Source organism: Aquarana catesbeiana, linkage group LG03 (assembly GCF_042186555.1).
Source record: "Aquarana catesbeiana isolate 2022-GZ linkage group LG03, ASM4218655v1, whole genome shotgun sequence".
NCBI classification, from domain to species: Eukaryota; Metazoa; Chordata; class Amphibia; order Anura; family Ranidae; genus Aquarana; species Aquarana catesbeiana.
Window position 1 is genome coordinate 336,055,473 of NC_133326.1, and position 9,483 is coordinate 336,064,955.

Genomic DNA, 9,483 nt, shown 5'->3' on the forward strand with positions numbered 1-9,483 from the left:
TAGTAAATCTGTGGTCAGACTTAAATATTGCTGTTCACAAGCACAAACCATCCATTTTGAAGGAGCTGGAGCAGTTTTGCCAGGAGGAATGGGCAAAAATCCCAGTGGTAAGATGTGGCAAGCTCATTGTCAGGGTACTCACAAAGGCCGGGATGCTGAGAGCAGCTCTCCTTGCAGCTGAGCGCACTCTACCCCTGGACGTGGTACAGAGGGTATAGGGCACAGAGAGGCACGGGTCACCAGCAGGTAGATGTGACTTGAGTGAAGATCTCCCGTAGAGCTGATATACCGTGCAGGTGTTGACTTGGCACAAAACTGGAATAAGAAGCCCAGCCAGGGCTCTAACCCCCACAGATCCTGAAGTAGTGATTGAGGAGGAGGCCGGGGGTCAAACACAGGAAGTCCAACAGAAGCAAGTCCTTAATACAAGCCGGGGTCATACACAGGAAGCAGGTAAGTAGAGGAATCCTTTAGACAAGCCGGGGTCATACACAGGAAGCAGGTAAGTAGAGGAATCCTTTAAAAAAGCCGGGGTCATACACAGGAGGCAAGTGTAGTAGAGAAGTCCTTTAGGCAAGCTGGGGGCAAAGTACTGGAGAAGATCAGAGGAGGTCAGGGTCAATCTGGGTCACAACAGGTATACACAGGTTAGCAGAACTTAAGACAGGAACAGAGGAAGCTGAGAGACAAACCAGCAATTAGACAAGGGGCTGGACAGCCTTTTATAGGCCAGTAAAGGGGTTCCACGTTATGTGCGCTTCAGCGCCATCACACTGTATCGCGCACCCGTATGTGCCGGAACGCTATTCTACCATGCAGGTGCACGGGAAGGTGCCAATACTGGCAAGTCCGGAATTTGCATTTGCCCCCCCAAGGGGCAGCCTCCGGATATCCAACTTGGCTGGTAATCCTGGGTATCTTTTGTGGAAGGCCTTTACCAAACGTGGGGCCTGTACATTATTTTAAGGTTCCCAAGAGTTATCTTCTAGGGATAGCCCTTCCACTTACTGTAATAAGATACTGGATTTGTCCACCTTTTTCCTACAGTCCATTATCGCCTCCACCTCAAACTCATTTTCGCCTTCAATTTTAACTGGAGGAAGTGGTAATTCTTCTCTTCCAGAAAAAAGGCTGGGGACCACTGGTTTCAATAAGGATGCGTGGAAAACAAGATGTACTTTGTAGGACCTAGGTAGAGCTAATTCAAAAGCCACAGGATTCACCACTCTCTTTACCTTAAAGGGGCTTTAATGGCAGTCTTTAGATCAGGCTGAATGAGACAAAGAACATTTTGTAGAGATAAGATGGTACTAGGTTCTGCTGTCTGGGTGGTTTCTGGTAATATCTGGGAGAGGGAGTCCGCTTTTCCATTCTTGGAGCCAGGTCAGTATGAAATGTGGAAGTTGAACCTGGAGAAAAATAATGACCATCGGGTTTGTCGGGATCTTAGTTGTTTTGCTGTCCTGAGGTACTCCAGGTTCTTATGATCCGTGAAGATCATTATTGGATGGGACGCACCTTCCAATAGCTATCTCCACTCCTCCAGAGCGAATTTGATGGCCAGCAGCTCTCGGTCACCTACATCATAGTTCTTTTCGGGTGGGTTAACTTCCAAGAAGCGAAAGCCACAGGCCGAAGTCTTTGGGACAAAATTGCTCCTATAGCTGACTCTGAGGCATCTACTTCCAACACTTAGGGTAAGGCTGGGTCTGGGTGTTGCAGTATCGGAGCAGAAATTAATTAATCTTTTAGTTTGTTGAAGGCTTCTTGAGCTTCTTGGGACCACTGGAACCGATTTTGACGGCGGGTCAATTGAGTGATGGGAGAAATGATTGATGAGAATCCTTTTATAAATCTGTGGTAAAAATTGGCAAAGCCCACGAACAGGTGGACTCCCTTTTTGTCCAGGGGGCTGGCCACTCCTGGATTGCTCTTACTTTCCATTGTGACCCCCTCTGTGGAATTTATAAGCCCAAGGAACTGGACAACTGTCTTTTAAAACTCACATTTTTCCCCTTTTACATAAATTCTGTGTTTTCTAAGAACTGTGAGCACTTTTTCACATGAATTTGATGCAGCTCTACTGTGGTGGAAAAGATAAGGATATCATCAAGGTAAACAATTACAAAGCTGTCCAGGTATTCTCAGAAAATGTAATTTACTAGATGCTGAAATGTGGCAGGGGTGCTGCACAACCCAAACGGCATCACCAAGTATTCGAAGTGTCCAAACCTGGACCTGAAGGCTGTCTTCCATTCATCCCCTGCACGTATCTGAATGAGGTTGTAAGCGCCTTGTAGGTCAAGCTTGGTAAAGATTCGGGCAGTTCGGAAACGTTGGAACAGCTCTGGGATGAGAGGGAGTGGGTAATGGTTTTTAATGGTAATTTTGTTGAGTTCTCTATAGTCCACACAAGGTCTTAAGGTGCCATCCTTTTTTTCAACAATGAAAATATCAGCTCCAGCCGGAGAAGAGGAAGGGCAAATGAAGCTTTCATCAATGTAGGACTGGAGGGCTTCCAACTCGGTCTCAGATAATGGAAATATATGGCCAAAAGGAATCTCAGAACCTGGTAAAAGGTCAATAGGACAGTCATAAGGCCGATGAGGTGATAAACTGTCGGCTTTCTTTTTATCAAAGATGTCCATGAATTCATGGTAAGCCAATGGAACATGCTGGAGGTTGTTAGATACAGGCTGTATAGTCAGGCAGGAGGCAATGTTACTGAAATCTGGAACAAAGCAATGTTGGGAGCAGTAGACAGAGGAGAAGGAGAGGCATCCTTGCCTTAATGACTCGTTGTCGCTGACATACTTCCCTTTTTCGGTTGAAGATGTACCATCTCTGATGCTCTCTATGCCGGACTGAGCCAGTGTACTACATCCCTAATTAACCACTAGGGATGAGCCGAACACCCCCCCCTTTCGGTTCGCATCCAGAACATGCGAACGGACCGAAAGTTTGTGCGAACATTTGAACACCGTTACAGTCTATGGGACTCAAACGTGAGAAATCAAAAGAGCAAATTTTAAAGGTTAATATGCAAGTTATTGTCCTAAAAAGGGTTTGGGGACCCGGGTCCGGCCCCAGGGGACATGTATCAATGCAAAAGAAAGTTTTAAAAATGTCAGTTTTTTCGGGAGCAGTGATTTTAATGATGCTTAAAGTGAAAAAAAAAAAAAGTGAAATATTCCTTTAAATATCGTACCTGGTGGGTGTCTATAGTATGCCTATAAAGTGGTGTGTCTTTCCCGTGTTTAGAACAGTCCCTGCACAAAATGACATTTCTAAAGGAATGAAAGTCATTAAAAACTGCTTGCGGCTGTAATGTAATGTCAGGTCCCGGCAATATAGATGAAAATTATTGAGAAAAACGACGTGGGTAATCCCCCAGCCCATTACCAGGCCCTTTGGGTCTTGTATGGATATTAAGGGGAACCCCTAACCCAAATTAAAAAAAGAAAAGGCGTGGGGCCCCCGGGCCCTATATACTCTGAACAGCAGTATACAGGCAGTCCCCGGGTTACAAACAAGATAGGGACTGTAGGTTTGTTCTTGAGTTGAATCTGTTTGTAATTTGGAACAGGTGCATTTTTAAGTGTAGCTCCAGCCAAAAAATCTAGTTTTAAGCTTTCTGGATAACATAGGGAAGGGATATCATCACCCCTGTAACATTTGTTTTGCTGTCTGTGCCCCTGTTCAGAAGATTTCACCTCACTTTCTGTCCCTATGACAATTGGATTTTGAAAATTTGGGGTTTTTAGGAAAACAAGGATTGGTGATAAAGCATCAGTGGAGACACCTTTTTTCCCATATTAACTCTTAGGCCTTAGGCCTTAGGTGTTGGTGGTACCAGAACACTGTAAGCCCTCACAGTTACTCTTGATGGGTGCTGGAACAGGCCCTGCTGTGAAATATTAGATCAAAAATTGTAATTACACGCCCCTGTTAAACAGGGGCAGAAAAATTGGGCCTTTGGTGGTGGTGGTGGTGGTGGTGTTGCCATAACACTGTAAGCCCTCACAGTTACTCTTGGTGGGCATAGGAACGGACCCTGCTGTGAAATATTAGATCAAAAATTGTAATTACACGCCCCTGTTAAACAGGGGCAGAAAAATTGGGCTTTAGGCACTGGTGCCACAACACTGCAACCTCTCACAGATACTCTAGTTGAGCACAGGAACGAGCCCTGCTGCAAAATATTACAGTAAAAATTGTAATTACATGCCCCTGTTCAACAGGGGAAGAAAAATTGGGCTTTAGGCACTGGTGCTGGTGCCCAGAACCAAAAACTTTCTTAGAAGCTATCAACATGAACATTGAGGAGGATTAGGATAATCACTCAGCATAACAGGATAGTCACTCAGCATCAGCATGGGCAGTCTTTAAGAGATCTCACATTCATAAAAAAATTAATTGGTTACATCAGCATCAGGTGCTTGGTAGCTGGTGATCCAAGACTGATTAATTTTTATGAAGGTGAGCTGATCAACCGAGTCTGTGGACTGGTGCACTCTGTGATTGGTTACAAAGCCTCCAGCAGCACTGAATGTGCGTTCCGAAAGAATGCTGGATGCAGGACAGACCAGTATCTCAACTGCATACTGTGCAAGCACTGGCCAGTGATCCATCCTCAAGACCCAGTAACCCAGTGGATTTTCGGTTGGAAAGGTCTCCAAGTCTGATCTTGCCCCAAGGTATTCCTGCACCATGTAAATCAGATGCTGGCAATGGTTGCTGGAACCGATCAGACCTTGGGGCTGCAGCCATCGATCAGATGGCCACCTTCTCCACCTCTCCTTCTGTGACTGACCAAAGCCTCAGCAACACATTGTCCAGGAGGACCAGGAAATTGCAACCTCCCAGGCTCTGAAAACGCATTGCACAAACCTTTCTGCAAGGCCTCCCAAAGATGTTTCATCCTCTATTCCCTCTGCGAAGGCTGGATAAGTTCTGAAACCTTACCCTTGTGACGTGGATCAAGAAGGGTTGCCAGCCAGTACTGCTCCTTCTCCTTGATACCATGAATCCGAGGGCCCTTTCGCAGGCTTTGCAGGATCAGGGAGGCCATGCAGCGTAGGTTTGCTGAGGCATTCGGTCCGGAGTCTTCTGGGTCACTAAGGACGACATGATCTGCAGCTACCTCCTCCCAGCCACATACAAGTCCATGGGTTTCTGAGGACTGAAAACGATCCTTTGAATACTGCTGCTGATGCTGAGTGTTAGGCTACACCTCTGTGCTGACACAATCCTCCTACTCCTCTTCCTGTGTGATAGATGGGCCTGCAGGAATACTGTCTGGATAAAGGGGGCCTTGAGAGATAAGGAAGTCCTCTTTGTCCTCCCTCTGTTCTGCCTCAAGTGCCCTGTCCATTATTCCACTCAGCATGTGCTCCAACAGGAAGACAAGAGGGACAGTATCACTGATGCATGCACTGTCACTGCTCACCATCTTCGTGGCATCCTCAAATGGTGACATGACAGTGCATGCATCCCTGATCATTAGCCACTGGCATGGCAAAAAAAAAGCCAAGCTCCTCTGACCCTGTTCTGGTGCCATACTTGCACAGGTACTCATTGATGGCCCCCTGTGCAGCCTCTGCAGCATTGTCAATGTTGAGTTCCACCTGGTGGGCATGTCACAGATGAGGCGGTTCTTGGGCAGGTTGCATTCCTTTTGAAGGTCAGCTAGCCGAGCACTGGCATTATATGACCGGTGAAAAATGCCCACAGACTTATCTGGCCTGCCTCAGGAGATCCTGTAAGCCCGGGTACCTGCACAAGAACCGCTGCACCACCAAATTAAGGACGTGAGCCAAACAGGGAACATGGGTCAATGGTCCCTGTCGGAGGGTGGCGAGGAGGTTGGTGCCATTGTCGCAAACCACCATTCCTGCCTGAAGCTGGCGTGGTGTCAATCACCTCTGAACCTGCCCCTGCAGAACTGCCAGAATCTCTGCCCCAGTGTGGCTCCTGTCCCCTAAGCAGACCAACTCATGCACTGAATGGCATTTTTTTGCTTTTTGAGTGCTTGCATAGCCCCTAAAATGCCTACAGAGCACCGCTGGTTCTGAGGACAAATCTGCACAGGAAGAAGCCATAGAGGAAGAAGAAGAGGAGGGGGTGGAGGAGAGAGGTGTGGCAGAATCCCCACTACCAGCATTTTGGAGGCGTGGTGGCGGAACAAGCTCCAACCTTACTGCACCCTGTCCTGCATCCTTCCCAGCTGCCAACAGGGTTACCCAGTGCGCCGTGAAAGAGAGGTAATGTCCCTGTCCATGCCTGCTGGACCATGAGTCAGCGATAATATGCACCTTACCGCTGACCGCCCTGTCCAAAGAGGCCAAGACATTGCCTTCCACATGCCGGTAGAGAGCCGGAATGGCCTTCCAAGAAAAAAAAAAAGGCGTTTGGGAACCTGCCACTGAGGTACCGCACATTCCACAAATTCTCGAAATGGGGCAGAGTCTACCAGCTGAAAAAGCAGCAGTTGGAGGGCTAGCAATTTAGCCAAACTAACATTCAGCTGCTGAGCATGTGGATGGCTGGGACCGTATTTCTTTCGATGGTTTAGCAACTGGGGTAGGGAAATTTGCCTGCTACAATTGGATTTAGGTGTACCGCTAACAGATTGCCCACAAGCGCTTGGGACACCTAATTCTAAACCTTCATTACTCTCAGTGCAGGTCTCTGGTATAAGGTATAGTGGGGTTGGAGATCCCAGCTGATGAGGAGCAAGGAGAGGTCCGTCTTGTTCTTTGGTGTGGATCTTTTAAGTACTATTGACAACGGGATGCATGGGAGCTCGGCATATGTGTGATCAAGCATGTGGTGCCCAAGCGGCTGCTGTTTTGGCCACGCTTGATACGCTTCAGACATATGTTGCAAACAGCAATGATGTGATCTGCTGAACACGTCTCAAAAAAGGCCCACACCAAAGAACTTTTGGAAAAATGCATGGAGTCAGCAGCGCCCTGCATATGTGGAGCTGTGCAGTGTGATGCAGTCCATTGGCTGTCCTTAAGCTGGCCCCTGGAGGGCATCCTGCCTCATTGGAGATGTGCCGCCTCCTCCTCCTCTCTTCTATCAAGCACCCACGTAGAGTCAGTGACCTCAACATCCCCTCCCTCCTCGGCACTGGAGCAAACCTGGCAGTATGCTGCAGCTGGGGGAACATGACTGCCAGTTTCTTGCCCTTTTTGGGCACCCCCTTTCTCTGGGCTCACGTTACTGCCTTCATCCTCAACCTGGGTACCATCATTGGAGCCTTCAAAACGCTGCGCATCCTCCTGCAGCATGTAGCCGACACTGTGGTCGAACAGTTCGGGGGACTCCTCAGGACAAGATGGTGGGGCTAGGGAAGGAGTGACTGATGCCATTGAGCTGATGGAATAGTCTGCTTTGGCAGCTTTATTGGCAGTCAAACTTGTCTTAGCCTGGGTGACAGAGGATGAGGAGGATGAGGAGGATGAGGACGGCTTTGTGATCCACTCTACCAACTCTTCTGCATGTTGTGGCTCAACACGGCCAGCTGTCAAAAAAAAGGACAAGCATGCCCCACGGCCGTGTGCTGAGGATGCACCGTGTCCATGACCAGCACTGTTGGCTGTAGACACAGAGCCTGCTTGCCCTCTTTTAGTGGCCTTAGAGCATCTGCCTTTCCTTGGTGGCCTTCCAGACATGCTGTAAAATTGGATTAGTAAAACACCACCTGAAGTTTACTAGAAAAATTACACCAGGAATGGCCTGCAGTCAGGTATAGGCTTGGCTAGACTAGAATGCAGTGGATATATATGTAGGAGACTGTATATATATATATATATATATATATATATATATATATATATATATATATCTTTATGCACTGCTGATCACTGAATCACCTGCCTGCCTGCCTGAAAGTGTCATTGAAAACGTACATCAGGAATGGCCTGTAGTCAGGTATAGGCTTGGCTAGACTAGAATGCAGTGGATATATATGTAGGAGACTGTATATATATCTTTATGCGCTGCAGATCACTGAATCACCTGCCTGCCTGAAAGTGTCATTGATAATGTACATCAGGAATGGCCTGCAGTCAGGTATAGACTTGGCTAGACTAGAATGCAGTGGATATACAGTATATGTAGGAGACTATATATATATATATCTTTATGCACTGCATATCACTGAATCACCTGCCTGCCTGCCTGAAAGTGTCATTGAAAATGTACACCAGGAATGGCCTGTAGTCAGGTATAGGCTTGGCTAGACTAGAATGTAGTGGATATATATATCTTTATGCACTGCAGATCACTGAATCACCTGCCTGCCTGCCTGAAAGTGTAGTTGAAAACGTACACCAGGAATGGCCTGTAGTCTGGTATAGGCTTGGCTAGACTATAATGCAGTGGATATATATGTAGGAGACTATATATATATATATATATTTATTTATGCACTGCAGATCACTGAATCACCTGCCTGCCTGCCTGCCTGCCTGCCTGAAAGTGTTGCTGAAAACGTACACCAGGAATGGCTTGTATTCAGGTAGAGGCTTAAAGTGAAACAATAAAAGTGTAATATCTCTTTAAATTTCGTACCTGGGGGGTGTCTATAGTATGCCTGTAAAGGGGCGCATGTTTCCCGTGTTTAGAACAGTCTGACAGTAAAATGACATTTCAAAGGAAAAAAAGTAATTTAAAATTACTCGCGGCTATTAATGAATTGCCGGTCCGACAATACACATAAAAGTTCATTGATAAAAACGGCATGGGAATTCCCCACAGTGGAACCCCAAACCAAAATTAAAAAAAAAAAATGACGTGGGGGTCCCCTTAAATTCCATACCAGGCCCTTCAGGTCTGGTATGGATATTAAGGGGAACCCCGGCCAAAATTTTTAAAAAAATGGCGTGGGGTCCCACTCAAAATCTATACCAGACCCTTCAGGTCTGGTATGAATTTTAAGGGGAACCCCGCGCCAAAATTAAAAAAAAAACAGCGTGGGGTCCCCCTAAAAATCATACCAGACCCTTATCCGAGCATGAAACCTGGCAGGCCACAGGAAAAGAGGGGGGACAAGAGAGCGGCCCCCCTCCTGAACCGTACCAGGCCCCATGCCCTCAACATTGGGAGGGTGCTTTGGGGTAGCCCCCCAAAACACCTTATCCCCATGTTGATGGGGACAAGGGCCTCATCCCCACAACCCTTGGCCGGTGGTTGTGGGGGTCTGCGGGCACGGGGCTTATCAGAATCTGAAAGCCCCCTTTAACAAGGGGACCCCCAGATCCCGGCCCTCCCCCCTGTGTGAAATGGTAAGGGGGTACAAAAGTTGCATATAAGCCTTTAAAATTAGCACTTTTAATTATACATGTTCGTGTCCCAAAGACTTTAATGGTGTTCGCGTGTTCAAACAAATTTTTTGCCTGTTCGCAAGTTATGGAGCGAACCGAACAGGGGGGTGTTCGGCTCATCCCTAGTCAGTTATAGGCTTGGCTAGAC